Below are 16,048 nucleotides of genomic sequence, written 5' to 3'. Positions count from 1 at the left end.
TTTTATTAGCGATATCCATTCATTTTCATCCATCCAACCTGATGTTATCGTTGGGAATGGGTCTGAGCTTGCAAAAGGGCAAATACCGCCGCCTATCGTCTCCCGGATGGTATTGCACATCATTGGATTGGATTGGCTGGGGATGTGCATAAAAAAGAAAACTCCGGTCCAGGTTTTCCTTCTCGGGCATGCAGTATCAGATAACAGATGGACTGGGGACACTCAGAGCAGCGTGGATTATGTGTTTTGGAGATATAACGTTGGATCAATAAACGCGATCAATATTTGGAATGGCGATCAAGAATTGGATTAATCTTTTTGCAGAACATCAGATGTGAGGTAAGGAATCTATGTTACCAGTCTTGGGTTAATCAGATGTTTTTTTCACAGCGATCACAACATGTGTGTGTGTGTGTGTGTGCGTGCCGTTGGCGCTGAGCAAGGCATGGATAAGCGATTTTTCAGCCCGCTTTTGTATCGTGCATAAGGACACATATGCTATCGATAATCTAGCGTTTATTTGAAAACTATTCATAAATCAGCAGAAAAATTACAACATGTTTTGTGTATTCCACTAAAGGGCTATTATCGCGTTTTTCTCTGGAATTACTCGAAATCTCCAAAACTATACTCGTATTCAAAACGGTATAAAACGGAAATGTACCGATGAAAAAACAATCCGTTTCATACATGTTGACTGCAAGCAAGTCATTGATAAGCAACGGGTGTATTAGACCCATAGCCATAATTTAAGATATATTTTAAGCACTCGCAAATATCCCCGTCCTCCCATTGATTAAAGCGCTGGCATACTAGGCCTAATTTCCCGGAAGGGGCTCGGCGGTCAATGAGTTAAGAAGCACCGTGTCACGTTTGGTGGCAGTATCTACAAGTTATGTCTGGATGATTAAACATTAACATTAAATACAGTACCTAACCTCACAATATCGATGCAACTAAGGTTGTCATTGGTTGAAAAGGCTTGTTTTTAATGTATAGGTATATCAGCTACAATGTGATGTTCACTCTGGCATTTCCATGTTGTGAACTGGTGCCAGAGAGAAGCTGACTGAGTCTCAGAGAGACGAATGTGCTGCTATTACTCCTCCTGCCTTCCCAACCATGTGTCACAGGGTACGTGGTGTAACAGAGAAGCATACAGGCAACACGGCACACTACGGGACGGACTGGCTTGTCGTCCTGTACCATGCAGTGCTGGTTCAATGGAAAAGCGCAGTATAAGCTTACAGGCAGTGATGCAGAAGGAGTGGAAACCCACAAAAAAAATTAAGATTTATTAGGGAATGTATATTATGTCTAACACTGGTTATCTGACCATTTGTAGGGGTGGGGAAAACTCACAAAATTGCTAAAACAAGGCGGCTGGGTGGCGCAGCGGACATTGCGCTCGTCACCAACGCAAGAGACACCGGGTTCGACTCCGGCTGTCGGCGTTGCCTCTGGCTTGGGCCGGCCGTCATACTGACTCAATTGGCAGAGTTAGCGGGTGGAAGTCGATGGGTGGTAATCTGGACTTTGTGGACAGCGACTCCTACAGGTCGGTTGGGGACGCCTGCACAGCAGAGACAGGAAATGGCGGGGGTAGTGTGAGCCTCCCACACGTTACACCTCGCCAATGAGAGTCCGCGCTGGCAGGTGAAAAGATGTGCCTCCTCGTGTATCGGAGGGGACATGTGATGCAAGGCACGATTGGCACAATGGAATTGGGATAGGAGAAAAATAGAAAAAGAGGAGAAAAAGTGGATCCATTTTTTTTTGTGCTAAAACAAGCTAGCTAGCTGGCTGCTGTCATTGCAAACAGCTAGATATTTGTGAGTCGTAGCAGGCTAAGGTTATTTCCAGGAACAAAAGCCTTCATTCCGAAAGTTACATTGTTGATTCTTGAAATGTCTGAACTTCCACGTTAACTTATACAGTATGGTTTTGTTTTTACTTAATAGCGAAAGTGAGATAATGCAATAAGCAAGCTAGCTGGCTTCTATCATTGCTAACAGCTAACGCTAGCGGACCCGGTGAACATAAAGCATTCATTCCTAAAGTTACATCACTGATGCTTGAAATGTATGAAACAACATGGCAAACGTACAAAACGTTGCTACCATGTAACATCTCCAGTCTCTTTCTTAATTTTTATTTTCTGTTTACATCTCAATACACTGCACAGTGTAGGTGCTGGTAAAAACAAGGGAAAAGATATATTTGAGACAAAACGATATTCGCATAAACGATTAGATTTAAGTTAGCGACTATTCAAAAATTGGTGCCCACCCCTACCAATTTGGGCTCTAAAAAAGCACAATCAGAATCTGATTGTATTTCAGTCCGAATTGGCCTTTTATTAAATTTTTTAGCTTTTTACTGGGAGTATGATGCTTAAAAGAGTTGCCAAGTGAGCGACACAAAATAAGGGCTTTTGTTTGATGAACAAATCATTTAATTGAATTTCTCCTGTCATTTCCATGGTCATGTCCTTTGTTACAGGGAGTGTTGAACTTGTAACCCTCCTTCACTCCTAATACCACTTGATTAAGTAGCAATAGGAGTGGAAAAATAATATAATATAGCCTAATAATATAATGAAATATTAAATTATGATTGTTCACCTTACAGTTCACACAGACTGGAATTTCATAGTTTATCTACTCTTTCTTTTTATTAACTGAAGGCCAAAGTCAGATGCTTCCCCTCCAGATGGGTACAAGTAAAATCTCATGACGGTGCATTCGAGTACTTTGACTACTAAATTCCTTAGTTTAGTTTATTATCTCTGCAACCGGGGAGCCTATGAGCGAACACTAACAAACTGTCTTGACTTAAATCACGTGGCCTGTGGTTGTCCCTGAGGACATGCTCCGAGGTTGAGTTCATGGTTGATGGTTCAGAGCTACAGTTGTTGAAATGGAGGGTGTGGATTCTAGCACACTTGCAGCATAACTAGTAATAACTGCCAATGCAAAAACTGTTGACCTGCTAAATGTGTTTGATAATCTTCAGTCACAATGTGTGTGACATGACACAAACTCACTCACCCACACCCACATACACATACTGGCCACACTGAATTTCAGTATCTGAGTCATCAAGCAACCATACATTTTCAACTTTTGTTCCCACGTCCACAGAAACACTATTATCAATCTCGCATCACTCACCAGTCAAACAACAGGGCAGTTTGTTTTTAAGGAACTACCACTCGTGTAAATAAGCCTCAAGTAATTAGACCATGACAAATTACGCCATGCAAATCTCAAATGAGACTGTGTGACAAAGGTGTGTGTGTGTTGTGCGACAGTATTTGAATAGGCTTTGTTCCACTACAAACTGTTTGGCCTTCAGTCAAAGTCGTGAGATTACTAGAGAAGTGTGAAGCAGGAAAGACAACTTATTCTGAATATGTTTTACTATGATGAATTGCTTCCTCCAATGGACGTGTGAGTGCGTTTGGCAGCAGAGACAGAGAGTGTGAATGTTTGTACAAGTCATCAGAGAATGAGTGGTACAGAGTCAGACACTGACAGACAAAAAGAGAACATGTTGTTTTGTGCATCTCTTGACTGCATTGTCCTTGAAACTGTACGGCTTCATATGGCGAGTACAGTCAGATGTTTTTCTAGCACAATAATGTCTGGTTTGAGGCATCGTGGAGAGAAGAGAGACCAACTATGTCCAAATAATACCACAATGTGTTGTGTGGAGGATCAAGATATACAAAAAAGTATTTCAGCTATCCATAACTGCTGACTTGTGCGTCTGTCTGTCCAGAGAGAGAGAGGGAAAGAGAGAGAGAGGGAGTTTTGCATGTGTTTTTCAGTGATTTGGTTAGTGTTTTATCAAAGGTACATTAGGCTAGCTATGACAAACACTGCCCTTAGAGACAGTCAGGGTAAAGTGACCTCAGCAAATGGCAATAAACAAGCATTTTATGGCAATGGCACTGATAATAAGCCAAGGACTGTGTCAGTCATTTTGAGAAAGAACAAGAGGCTAAGCCTGGGTAGCACCCTTCAGAGTGTAGGACAGACAAAGCTCCAACGCTGGTACCATCTATTGTTCAGAATGTTGGATCCCTAGCTAGGGTTGGGCATCGTTTGGATTTGAACGATTCCGGTTCCGATTCCGATTCTCCATATCGATTCCTGTTCTAAACGATTCTCGATTCCGCTTCTTTGAGGTGCAGGTCAAAACAGGTCACAGCTTATTTCGCATTTTCAGTTGACTTGATACAGTTTAATTTGGTTGCTGTACTGTAACTAGGGTATTAATTAACAAAGTAAAACAATTTTTTTATTTAAATTTTTTTTTAAGAATCGAAATTAAGAATCGAACCGGAAGTTAGGAACCGGTTCCTATTAGAACCAGTTTTCGGTGCCCAACCCTACCCCTAGCCCTGTTTCCTACCCACTGACGATGTTGCTGAAGGGTAGAGTTATTTCTGAGCACAATCCATGCTGTGCTTCGTTCATACTGAATACCTAGCTCCTCCTTAGCCAACAAACGAATGCAAGGTCAATGGGGCCACTGTGCAAAGCACTTAATCATACTCGAAAGCAAACGTATTTGCTTCAGGTGCACTGTATGTGGAGTAGGTTTCAGCATTTAAATCAGGTCTTGTACAGACTGATCCCATTACTTTACATTCGTGTTGTGGCTAACTAGATGGAGTAAATGGTAAATGGCTGCTTTTATATAGCGCTTTACAATTTGTTCCTCACATTTGACCCATTCACTCACACATTCACACACCGATGGCGGAGGCAACCATGCAAGAAGCCAACCTGCTCATTGTGGAGCAATTAAGTGTTAAGTGTCTTGCTCAAGGACACTTCGACATGCTGCCCGGGAGGAGCGGGAATCGAACCGGGAACCTTCCGACTAACAGACGACTGCTCTCTACCTCCTGAGCCAGTCGCCCCTTGAGCCACTGTCGAGTAGCAGGTATTCAGCATGAAGAACAGCATGGATTGTGCTGAGAAAGGACTACCGACTGACTGACAACATCATTGATATGTAGGAAATAGGGGTCAACGATTCTCAATTTGCTCTTCATGAACTTTGTCAATATGTTTGATGTTTTCTGCACGGATGCTAAGTTACTGATCGAGGTGGCCTACTTTTATTTAAAGCAATGTACATTCATTCTATATCATCTACAGCAGAACTGTGTGGTGTGATCGAGCGCACATTTGGCATCTTAAAAAGACGGTTTAGACATAGCGGTGGGGCAATGCTATTATAGTCCCCCCCAAAGCACATCACTCCTTTGGGTGCTGGGTTAGGTAATAATCATCACAATAAAAAGAATAGAACTCGCACACTCATACTTCAAAATAAACGTTTAATTTATAACGCTTCGTCAGGTCCGTAGACGCTGGAAACACGGTCAATGAAATGTTTATTCTGGAGTATATGATAATGCGGGTTCTATTCTCTTAAGTACACATTAAATACAACTTTCTCACTAAAGAAAAATTCCTAAACGAGAAGATATTTTCACTGGCACAGTGCCTAACTTCGGTCTAATGATTCAGCACCATGGACAGGTCTGCTCAAAATTATTTATTTGGGGATGACATGACAAACAAATGCAATGATGAAAGAGATAGTGACAAAAACAAAGGATGGAATGTGTCATGAAAATACAAATTAAGCAAGCTCTATACATTACGAAATAAACTAAATACAATACGAAATAAACTAAATACAAATGGTGAAAAATAATGTTATGTGTCTATGCCTCATTTCGGGTTTATTTATTCCCCTTCCTGATATCTGCCAACAGCGCTTCCAGGTGCAAACTGCTCCATGAGCCAACCGCGCTGGAGCAATTCAGGAGAAAATTGCACACCTATGGACGTGTTTGCGCTAGTGTATCATCGGTGCAATATCTTTAGTGAATAGGTTTCAAAGACGGAGCAGATAGCACGCCGTGCAATCCATTCTTGGTGAATTCGCCCCTCAGTGTATTATGGGCTCCTTTTTGGTCTCCCATATTTAACACAACATAGGATAGATATGCCATTTGTTGGACACTTACTGTATACAAGGTTCCTACACATTTTTTGTTGACTTTTCCATGACAAATAGACAAATATATATTTTCTCTGACATTTCCAGAAGGTTTTTGGACATACTTTTCTAGGAAAACACTATTTTCTAATTCCATGACTTTTCCAGGTTTTCCATGACCGTACTAGGAACCTCTGAGGAAGTGCCATGAGTACACTTTTATTTAGTACAGGTGGCTCCAGTGGAATCAAACCCCTAACCCTTGTAGTGTTAAGTACCATGCTCTAACTATTGAGCTATACAAGGAACAGAACCCCTAACTCTGGCAGTGTTAGTGCCATGCTCTAACTATTGAGCTATACAAGGAATGGAACCCCTAACCCTGGCAGTGTTAGTGCCTTGCTCTACCTATTGAGCTACACAGGGAATGGAACCCCTAACCCCGGCCATGCTCTACCCTATGTACCCTATTGGAAGACTGTTTGTCCATCTGAGTTTAATTTGTTTCCTCACCACCATCTGCCACCACTTGGAGTTGCATAGACGGACAGAAAGGGTGTAATTTCTGTCAGTTCCTGCATTCACATGTTGAATGGGAGCATTATTAACTGAGGCACACTGACGAGTTTGCACCAATCCACCATGTGAGAGCAAAACCCAAGCTACATAATAGGCCTACATCTAGTACTACAAGATATTTTCAACTCCATCTCAAAGCGTGCTACAATAATGTGAATGTGCAGACGTATACTGACAAGGTGTCAAGTGAAAACCACCCACAATCTATACCAACCACGATCACATGCGCATGTGCTGTATACTCACAAGGTGTCAAGTGAAAACCACCCACGATCACACCCGTGCACGCATACTTGTTAGTCATCGGTGGCAAACTAGCAGAGGGGGGGGGGGGGGGACAAAGCCTACTAAAATTATTGCCAAAGGAAATTAAGCGAGAATGTGACCATTGAAAAGCATCCCCTGATGGACCTGTAAGTATTTTCAAGTATGCAGAAGTATTTTTCTCACTTGAGCGAAAGGAGAAGGTCCAACATGCAGATTTAAGCTTGCAAAATAAAACTGAATTTATTGTGATCAGACAACGTTTCGATCCAGTGGATCCTCCTCAGGTTCCTTACTCTGTGTTTTCGTGTGGACGGGAGAAACCTAAGCTTATGGGGAAACTCTAATGGCCCCGTCCATACGTGCAGATATTTCTCTGCAATCAGGAGCATGGAGAGCTCCCTGCAGCCTCCCGTCTGGGTAATTTCATGTGAGTGGTTTTGCACCGTTGTGAGGACGGAGACATTGTCTAAAATATCGCTGGTGTGGACAGGATTATTTTCTTTAAGCGAAGAAGGAAATATCTGGTTTGAAAAACACCTGCGTAAATGGACTGCATTTATATAGCGCTTTTATCCAAAGCGCTTTACAACATATGCCTCACATTCACCCATTCACTCACACATTCACACACCGACAGCGGAGACGACCATGTAAGGTGCCAACCTGCTCATCGAGAGCAGTTAAGTGTCTTGCTCAAGGACACTTCGACACGCTGCCAGGAGGAGCCGGAATCTAACCGGGCAGTCACCTTCTGATTACCAGACGACGACCGCTCTACCTCCTGTCGTCCCTGTGTCCGTGTGGACTAGGCCTTTGTGATAGGACAGTGGCCCCTGGGCATACCCATTCTAACCATGTCCCAACTCTACCAGCTACAGTGAGGTCAAAGCAATCCAAATTGCTGTCCACAATCCAACAATTGAAATATCAAGTACATTGTTCAACAATTGTCAGCTAATGGAGCGATTAAAATTGAGAGGGTGTTTCACCACAATGTTGCCTTGTTATGGAATAAGGCCAGGCACGTGCACACATAGAGCCCAAGGGGTGCTTGAACACCTGCCTTTTTGAGCCTCATAAAAAAGTGCCCTTTTTGAAAGAAAATGTAAATAATTTACTTTTTTTTTTTTACCGTTACGCATATAGACTGCCCTTCCAACTGAAAAATGTCAGGATAGAATCAAAATATTAGGTAAAGAGAGAGAGATGCCCCATATTCCATTGCAGTTTGCACGGCCTCCTCAGCGTGCCTCTCCGCGGACCTACAGGTATATATTTTATGCATAGCGTGGGTGGTGATGATGATGATGATGATAGAAACCGCTGTGGCGCATACAGTTGAATGCTGGTATTACACTCACTGAGGGACACGAAGAAGCCAAGTCCGATGGGATTTGGGAATCTCAAATACAAATCGGGATTGGAATAAAAAAAATGCATTTATATTAAACAATACAGAATATACAGCACTTCTTGGGGTCTGTAGGGTAAGCACTTATTCCCTCCCCCCTGAACATTTATGGAGATGTATGGGCCTTTTAAGTCAGTGATAAAAGTGTCTTTCAAGGATAAGTGAGCTCCTGCACTGATTATTATAGTTCAATATTCAATATTTGATCACCAAAACCCCCCAAAAAGCATAAAAAGCCCCCCCCCTCCCAAAAAGGGCCCTTAAAAATCGGGCTTGCGCGCTGTGCGCGCTCAGTTAGAACAAACACAGGTATAGTGTAGAGCCATATGAAATCCGTTTTATTATTTTCCAAATTCCATTTAATTTTTTCCCAAATTCCATTTTTTCCGTTTTAATATTTCAGAATTCTGTATTTTGCCTTTTATGCTCATTTTACCATCAGAAATAGTGTCTAATAAGTGGGAATGAATAAATGTCCACAATTGAATAAGATATAACAGTCCATTTAATGTTTTTAAGTGCTTCAACTCAGAAATACAGTTCAATTTTACACAATATTTTTCAATTAATATTGTGACAAAATAAAAATACATATTTCAAGTGTAAACAATAGATACAGCTAGCTACTACTGACATTATCACAATGACAATGTCAGTAACCTAGCTATATCTATTATATTGTGATGAAATATAGTAATGCATAATTTAGGCGCCTTTAGTTTATTTCGTTTATAAAGGACAGTGTATAATGGCAAACGTTTGCATTAAACAAATGGATGAGTGCACCAGATTTAGCAAGAAGCTATCATTTCCATCTATAGTCCTATGTACTGTAACGTTTCATAGCTATTTAAGTTTATTTAGATTATAAAGGGCAGTGTATAATGACAATAGTTTGCATTAAACAAATGGATGGGTGCACTAGATTTAGCAAGAAGCTATCATTTCCATCTATAGTCCTATGTAATGTAACGTTTCATAGCTATTTAAGTTTATTTAGATTATAAAGGGCAGTGTATAATGACAATCGTTTGCATTAAACAAATTGATGGGTGCACCAGATTTAGCTAGAACTTCTAGAAGCTATCATTTCCATAGATAGTCCTATAACGTTACATAGCTATTTAAGTGTATTTAGTTTATAAAGGGCACCTTATCACCGGAGGCATAAAAGTCATTAGGATACTGCTCTGCTCTGAATTGAGGGCTTATTGTGGAATAGTTTAGCTTCTTGACGATGTTAACACAAGCAGCCAGACGCTTGAGCACCGCGGCTGTGTTGTGTGTAACACGCTGTAGCGTCCCCGCCTCCCCGGTCGCGTGTACAACAAACGTTCCACCCAAAAACGAAATTTCAGTCCAGATTAGGCCAAATTCTGCAATATTCCACGTTTTGCAGTTGATTCCATTTTTATTGGTTAATTCCGCGATTCCGTCCGCGATTCCGTGAACGCGGATTTCATATGGCTCTAGTATAGTGCCCTTTTCAGCCTTTGAGCACCTGCCCCTCTAAAGTCCTGTGCACACCCCTGAATAAGGCATCTCTGAATCAACATGTATAGGCTACTTGACAAAGCGGGCCAAATAAATGACACAAAACGCAGGAAGCATATGGACACCAAGGGCCTCCACCGCAGGTCTAACCCTTAAAAGGAACACGCCGACATCATGGGAAATGCACTTACCATCTTCTCCAGAGTCAGACAAACAGAGATAGATACCAATTTCCTCTCTGTGTGTTCAAGCTAGCCTAGCTGAGCACAAATGAATGGACGTGGATATGGATCAGCTAGCCTAGCTTTAGCTTATCAGAGAGAAAATTAGTATCTATCTTCTTGTCTGATTCAAGAGAAGACGGTGAGCAGATTTCCCATAAAGTCAGTTTGTTCCTTTAACATCTCTCTCCTCTACAGGTCTTTGAGATGGTGTTTCCTGGTAGTCATTATAACCACTACAACTATAGTGACACATGGCTCTTCACATCAGATTTGAGGAGATTCTTTCCCAATACCCTGCTTCAGCCTGGTATCAGCCTGATATAAGTATTGGTGCTAGGGATGGGTACCTTTCACATTTGAACCGATACCGGTACCGGTACCTGTGAATCGATACCGGTACCCAACGGTACCTTTTTTCGGTACTTTAGTCTCAAGAAATTTAATTTACCTACCTCAGTCGTGAAAAAAAAATCCTAACTTCAAATAACTACAATTTCGACCGTTTTCGGCTTGCCATTGCTCCAACTGCTTTGTTGTTGAATCAAGTCAAATCCTAGGTAAGCATATATTGTGCGTGTGAACGTTGACATGAAAAGAAAAAAGGTAAAAAAAAAATAATAATAATAATAATAATAATAATTAAAAAAAAATCTCACTTGAATCGATACTTTGTAGTACCGACGTGTTTCGGTTCGGTACCTCAAAAGAACCGAATTCGGTACCCATCCCTATTGGTTACACGGTTAAACAAAGCAGGGCTGACCTTCGATTTCTTTTTGGAATTCGAAGCTTCGGGCCGAGATTCAATTTTAATTCGAAGCTTCGAAATAAAAAGAATTTATTAAAAAATTATAAAAAAAAAAATGTATATGTTGTGGGACTTGTACAGCACTTTGTTCAACTTTGTCAGTGTTGTAAAGTTTAAACCTTTTTAAATCTTAGACAAACTAAACACTTTGCTTCCATGAAATATTGTAAGCCGTCATTTGAGGCTTTATAAAAGCAGCACAATGAACACAAATCTGTCAGTGCCGAGTCCGACCTCATCTTAAATAACAAACAGCATTGCTTATTGTAATTAACAAAGAGAGGCAGAGTTGATTTTGCAAAAAAAATATTTCTTTTATTTTTTTTATTTTACATAATCGAATTTTATTTTCATATTCGAATCCCATGCCCATCGAACGAAGCTTCGAAGCTTCAAAGTATTTAAGACAACCCTAAAACAAAGTGATATTAAATGCAACACACGTTGTAACGGTGTACCCAGTGTTTTCTCACAGTGGCATCCCCTGCCCTGTTTTAGCCTGGCATCGGCCCAACCTCCAATACCAGTACCGCGTTGGTACAACCATGGCACAAACAAAACAGTAAAAACTGCTTATTGTGAGTATGTGTGCATGTAGACAGAGAGCAGTGTGTTGTGTGTGCTTTTGTATGTCAAGAGTGGTTGAATGAAATCCTTGTCAATCGCTTCGCTTGCCATCACTGAGCGGCTTGCTAAGCTGGATCAATGGCAATCTTGGGAGCCGGCAGTGTCAGGTGTACACACGCTGCCCCCGTTCAAACACACACACACCAGCTTTGCCCTGCCCTTCCACGCTGACACGGATACACACACACACACACAACCCAGGGTAAGAGTTGGTTGGGTGCCTTTCCTAGTACTCACAGGGATCTTTTCCCCCGGGTGGGCATATTCTAATAGTGGTCATTAGCGTAAGCTCCCAAGGACAGGGAAGAAACCAGGCCAACATGGACCTAAGCCCCTTGTGAACTATAACGTAGCGGTCCTCCCTCATCCCGCCAAGCTCCCAGCGACTACAGCAGCACACCTCACACACAGGGGGAAACTTGGGTTGTGTGATTACTTAACCGATGACTCCTGTCGGAGGAGGTGCGTCTATGCGTAGTCCAGTGTATAAAACATATCGACGTCGTTGGGGTGAAAATACCTTGTCTTTCTCCAGATTTGGTCATTTTCATTTAGATTTTCTAAGATGTGAGCAGGTTCCTGAAGGCCGTCAGCTCACACTTAAAGTCAGAGCCCCATTGAGGAGCAGCCCCAGATTTGACATTCCCAGGCTCTCTGAGTCTCTGATTTAGGAGCTTTAGGCCTAACAAAATTAATAGTTGGTTTCAGGTTGGTTGTCAGTTTGGCCATGGGTAGGTAGGGAATTTATTTTATTTAATTTTTTTATTTTATTCTTTCCCACGGCGACTATGGATAGGGAATTTCTTTATTTAATTAAAATGTTCACAACAACATGGATGCATGTACTCTGCCAGCATGTTTAATATCCATAATACTAAATGTTTGACTAAGATTTCTATGAAACTTTATTAATTTTTTTTTTTTTTTTTTTTTTTTTTTTTTTATAATTTTTTCTAAAAACTCATAAAATATATTGGGTCGCACCTAAATCGGCAGGGTCGGTCGGCAACCTGAAACCAACTATTAATTTTGTCAGGCCTTAGGAGAGATTGGTGCATGTTCATAAATACCGACTGAACCCATAACAGGCTGTGGCAAAAATTATATCACAATTCATATGTACCTGATAGAGAAACAGAGTGTGTTTTCATCTCTTATTTTTTATATTACATACTTAATATTTCTATTGTCGTGTAGCACTGCCGTGCAATTCCCCCTCTGGGACGATAAAGCACTTCTCTGGGAACTACAGTAGGCTACTTTTGGTGGGATGCAGTACAATGAATGGACTATAATATAATGTCAACAGCAGCCAATCGATGCATGAAGACAGATGCTTAGAATAATATGCCACCAGGCAGTGTAGCCTGTTATGGTTCTTTGGAAATCAAACACTATTATTTTTTTATCCACTTTTTCTCCCATTTTCTATATTTTCCTCCCATCTCAATTTCGTATCATCCAATTCAACCCTCCCCTGTCACGGACGCTGTTTCTTGCCTCCCACAAGCCGGCTGCAATGTTGACTAAGTCATACATAGCACAAGTCCCCTCCGGTACTTGAGGTAACAGCAGTCGCATCTTTTCACCTGCGCAGCTCGATCTCTCAGTGGCGAGGAGTAACGCATGGGAGGCTCACGCTGCCCCCGACACTTCCTGATTCTACTGCGCAGGCGCACCAACCGACCTGTAGGAGTCGCTGTCCACAACGCCCGATCCCCACCCATCAGTTTCCCACCCCCTAATACGGCCAATGTGTATTAGTACGGACGACCAGCTAAACTGAAAGCAAATGTGGAGCGCTGGGCTCGAACAGGCGAAAGCTGGGCTCGAACAGGCGAGCCCAGCATCTCCAGTATTCCGTGGCGGGCGCCTTGCCCACTACGCCACGTAGCCGCCCTGAAATCAAAAACTATTTAAAGGTATACAACTTTCTTGTTTAACAGCTTGCTTTGGTTTATATTCACATTTCGAGTTTCACTTTCGATTTTCACAACGTTGTAAAGAGTCTGACCTCCTTTGTTTGACAGGCAGTTAGCTTGTTCGATTTCAAGGGAGATCGTAGACCAATCGAAACAGGGGCAATGCTTCGAGATTGCCAGTACGCTCTTTGTGTATTCTACGACGTCACCGCATGGCGTGCTCATGACGTGCTCAACAGTACAAGTGCGTCCTCGTGTGCGAGCTGAAAGAACGTGTGATAGACCTACACAATATCCGGAGACCCACTTTCTCATATTGTGCTCTGTGGCGCCAATTTAATCAACTAGTGGTCAAAAACTCCACTGGATACCTTTAGGTGGGAAGGAGTGTGTAAACCGATTGTAATAATTTGACCCGATTGGCCGCAAGACAGACACCGTTGAATGCTTTTTCAGTGTCCACTAAAGGTGCAGGCTAATAGCATGGATTCACACCGTTGCCTTTAAAAATGCCACTTCCCCCACTCAATTACATACCACATGGGCACAGACAATACTACTGTTTGCATACACTTCACTTTCCCTCTTGGCTAACCACAGTTAGTACAATATTATGTCACTAAAGCAGGCACAATAGCGCAGACAATGGGGATGGCACACTTTCCCTCTGCACCCTTAGCCAGGCCTTTGAACCGGGGGCACAGTGGCACAAAATGGCTGCCATGCAACGATCCAGTTGGTTGACACACAATAGTGGTGTGGACGGGGCGAGTTAGTGACCCATGCACTACACAATTCACCCCCCCCCCCCCCCCTACTTGGAAAGAGGGGCCTTGTGCAAAGTGAGTACGCTGCAACACACTCACAAAGCATTGTGAGGCAGCACCATCATGGAGAAAATGACACTGTAGCAAAGTAAGAGCAGGCTATATGTAGTTACCTCCTGAAACTGTCAGAACCCTTCAGATGAAGTCTGTTTTATTGTCTGTCTTTTTGGACAGCCCGTGTACTACTGTACTTGCCATTGTGAAGTCAATCCAAATCACATGGGGAGTGTGTGAAATGTGATACTATCACCTCCGGAAGGTATTCAACCCTTGTGTCTTCAACAATGATACACACAAACTCCAACTTACCATCTTCAGACAATTGGGCTAATGAAGAATTGAATTTGTTTAATTCATTCGTTTTTTTTCCAAGTATGTTTGAAGTGCTTGAGTAGTCTACTATATGGTTTATTACCATCCAACTTTAGCATCATAGCCTATTCCACTTTAGCCGCTTCAGCGACCACGATCCTCACCAACACACACACACATCATGCACAAACAAACGCAAACAACAATGAGATCAATAATATGCCACTGTCTTTATGCAACATCATGCCGAAAGTAGTGCTCTGTTGATGCCATTTCCTCTAGGAGACAGGGTGCTTCTGAAGCTCTGCTATGTAGGTATACTGTGTCGGCCAAGGCGCTTTCAGTGGAATTGTGTTGCTAGGGAACAGCCTTGGACCCAGGTTTATTTCCTGTTGCAGTGTTTGCTAATGGCAATAGCTGACAGGAAATCAGATGTTGTTCATTTAGATTAATGTATATTGTCAAGTTGAAACCGACTATAGAAGCTGCAGAGTCTGGGCGGCTACGTGGCGTAGTGGGCAAGGCGCTCGCCACGAATGCGGAGACGCTGGGCTCGCCTGTTCGAGCCCAGCTCTCCACATTGTTTTCAGTTTAGCTGGTCGTTCATACTAATACACATTGGCCGTATTAGGGGGTGGGAAACTGATGGGTGGGGATCGGGCGTTGTGGACAGCGACTCCTACAAGCCGGTTGGTGCGCCTGCGCAGTAGAATCAGGAAGTGTCGGGGGCAGCGTGAGCCTCCCACGCGTTACTCCTCGCCACTGAGAGATCGAGCTGCGCAGGTGAAAAGATGCGACTGCTGTTACCTCAAGTACCGGAGGGGACTTGTGCTATGTATGACTTAGTCCACATTGCAGCCGGCTTGTGGGAGGCAAGAAACAGCGTCCGTGACAGGGGAGGGTTGAATTGGATGATACGAAATTGGGATGGGAGAAAATATAGAAAATGGGAGAAAAAGTGGATAAAAAAAAAAGAAGCTGCAGAGTCTAAGAGCTAGCAGAATGTGGCTCAAGCAGGCGATCCAACTTCTCCAAGACTCCCCTTCTCAGAGGAAAACCAGATGTGTAATAAATTGTGTGTGTGTGTGTGTGTGTGTGTGTGTGTGTGTGTGTGTGTGAGAAAGAGAGAGGTAGGGAGAGGGAGAGAGAGAGAGAGAGAGAGAGAGAGAGAGAGAGAGAGTTTGAATGTTTGTACAACTCGTCTGAGACAGAGACAAGGAGACAGACAAAAAGAGAACATGTTGTTTTGTGCATCTCTTGACTGCATTGTCCTTGAAACCGTACGGCTTCATATGGCGAGTACAGTCAGATGTTTTTATAGCAAAGTAATGTCTGGTTTGAGGCATCGTGGAGAGAAGAGAGACCAACTATGTCCAAATAATACCACAATGTGTTGTGTGGAGGATCAAGATATACAGAAAAGTATTTCAGCTATCCATAACTGCTGACTTGTGCGTCTGTCTGTCTGTCTGTGTGAGAGAGAGAGAGAGAGAGAGAGAGAGAGAGAGAGAGAGAGAGAGAGAGAGAGAGAGAGAGAGAGAGAGAGAGAG

At 42.5% G+C, this 16,048-nt stretch overlaps 1 protein-coding gene across 2 annotated transcripts in view; it reads right to left on the bottom strand.

The window, feature by feature from the left end:
- Window positions 1-16,048, bottom strand: part of LOC311225332 (uncharacterized protein) — a 39,816-nt gene that overhangs the window by 22,743 nt on the left and 1,025 nt on the right. The gene's annotated exons all lie outside the window — the stretch shown is intronic.

This window comes from Notolepis coatsorum (genome assembly GCF_963971535.1).
Source record: "Notolepis coatsorum genome assembly, chromosome: 3".
Taxonomy (NCBI): Eukaryota; Metazoa; Chordata; class Actinopteri; order Aulopiformes; family Paralepididae; genus Notolepis; species Notolepis coatsorum.
Note: the sequence above shows the minus strand (reverse complement) of the source record. Positions and strands in the feature narration are given on the sequence as shown.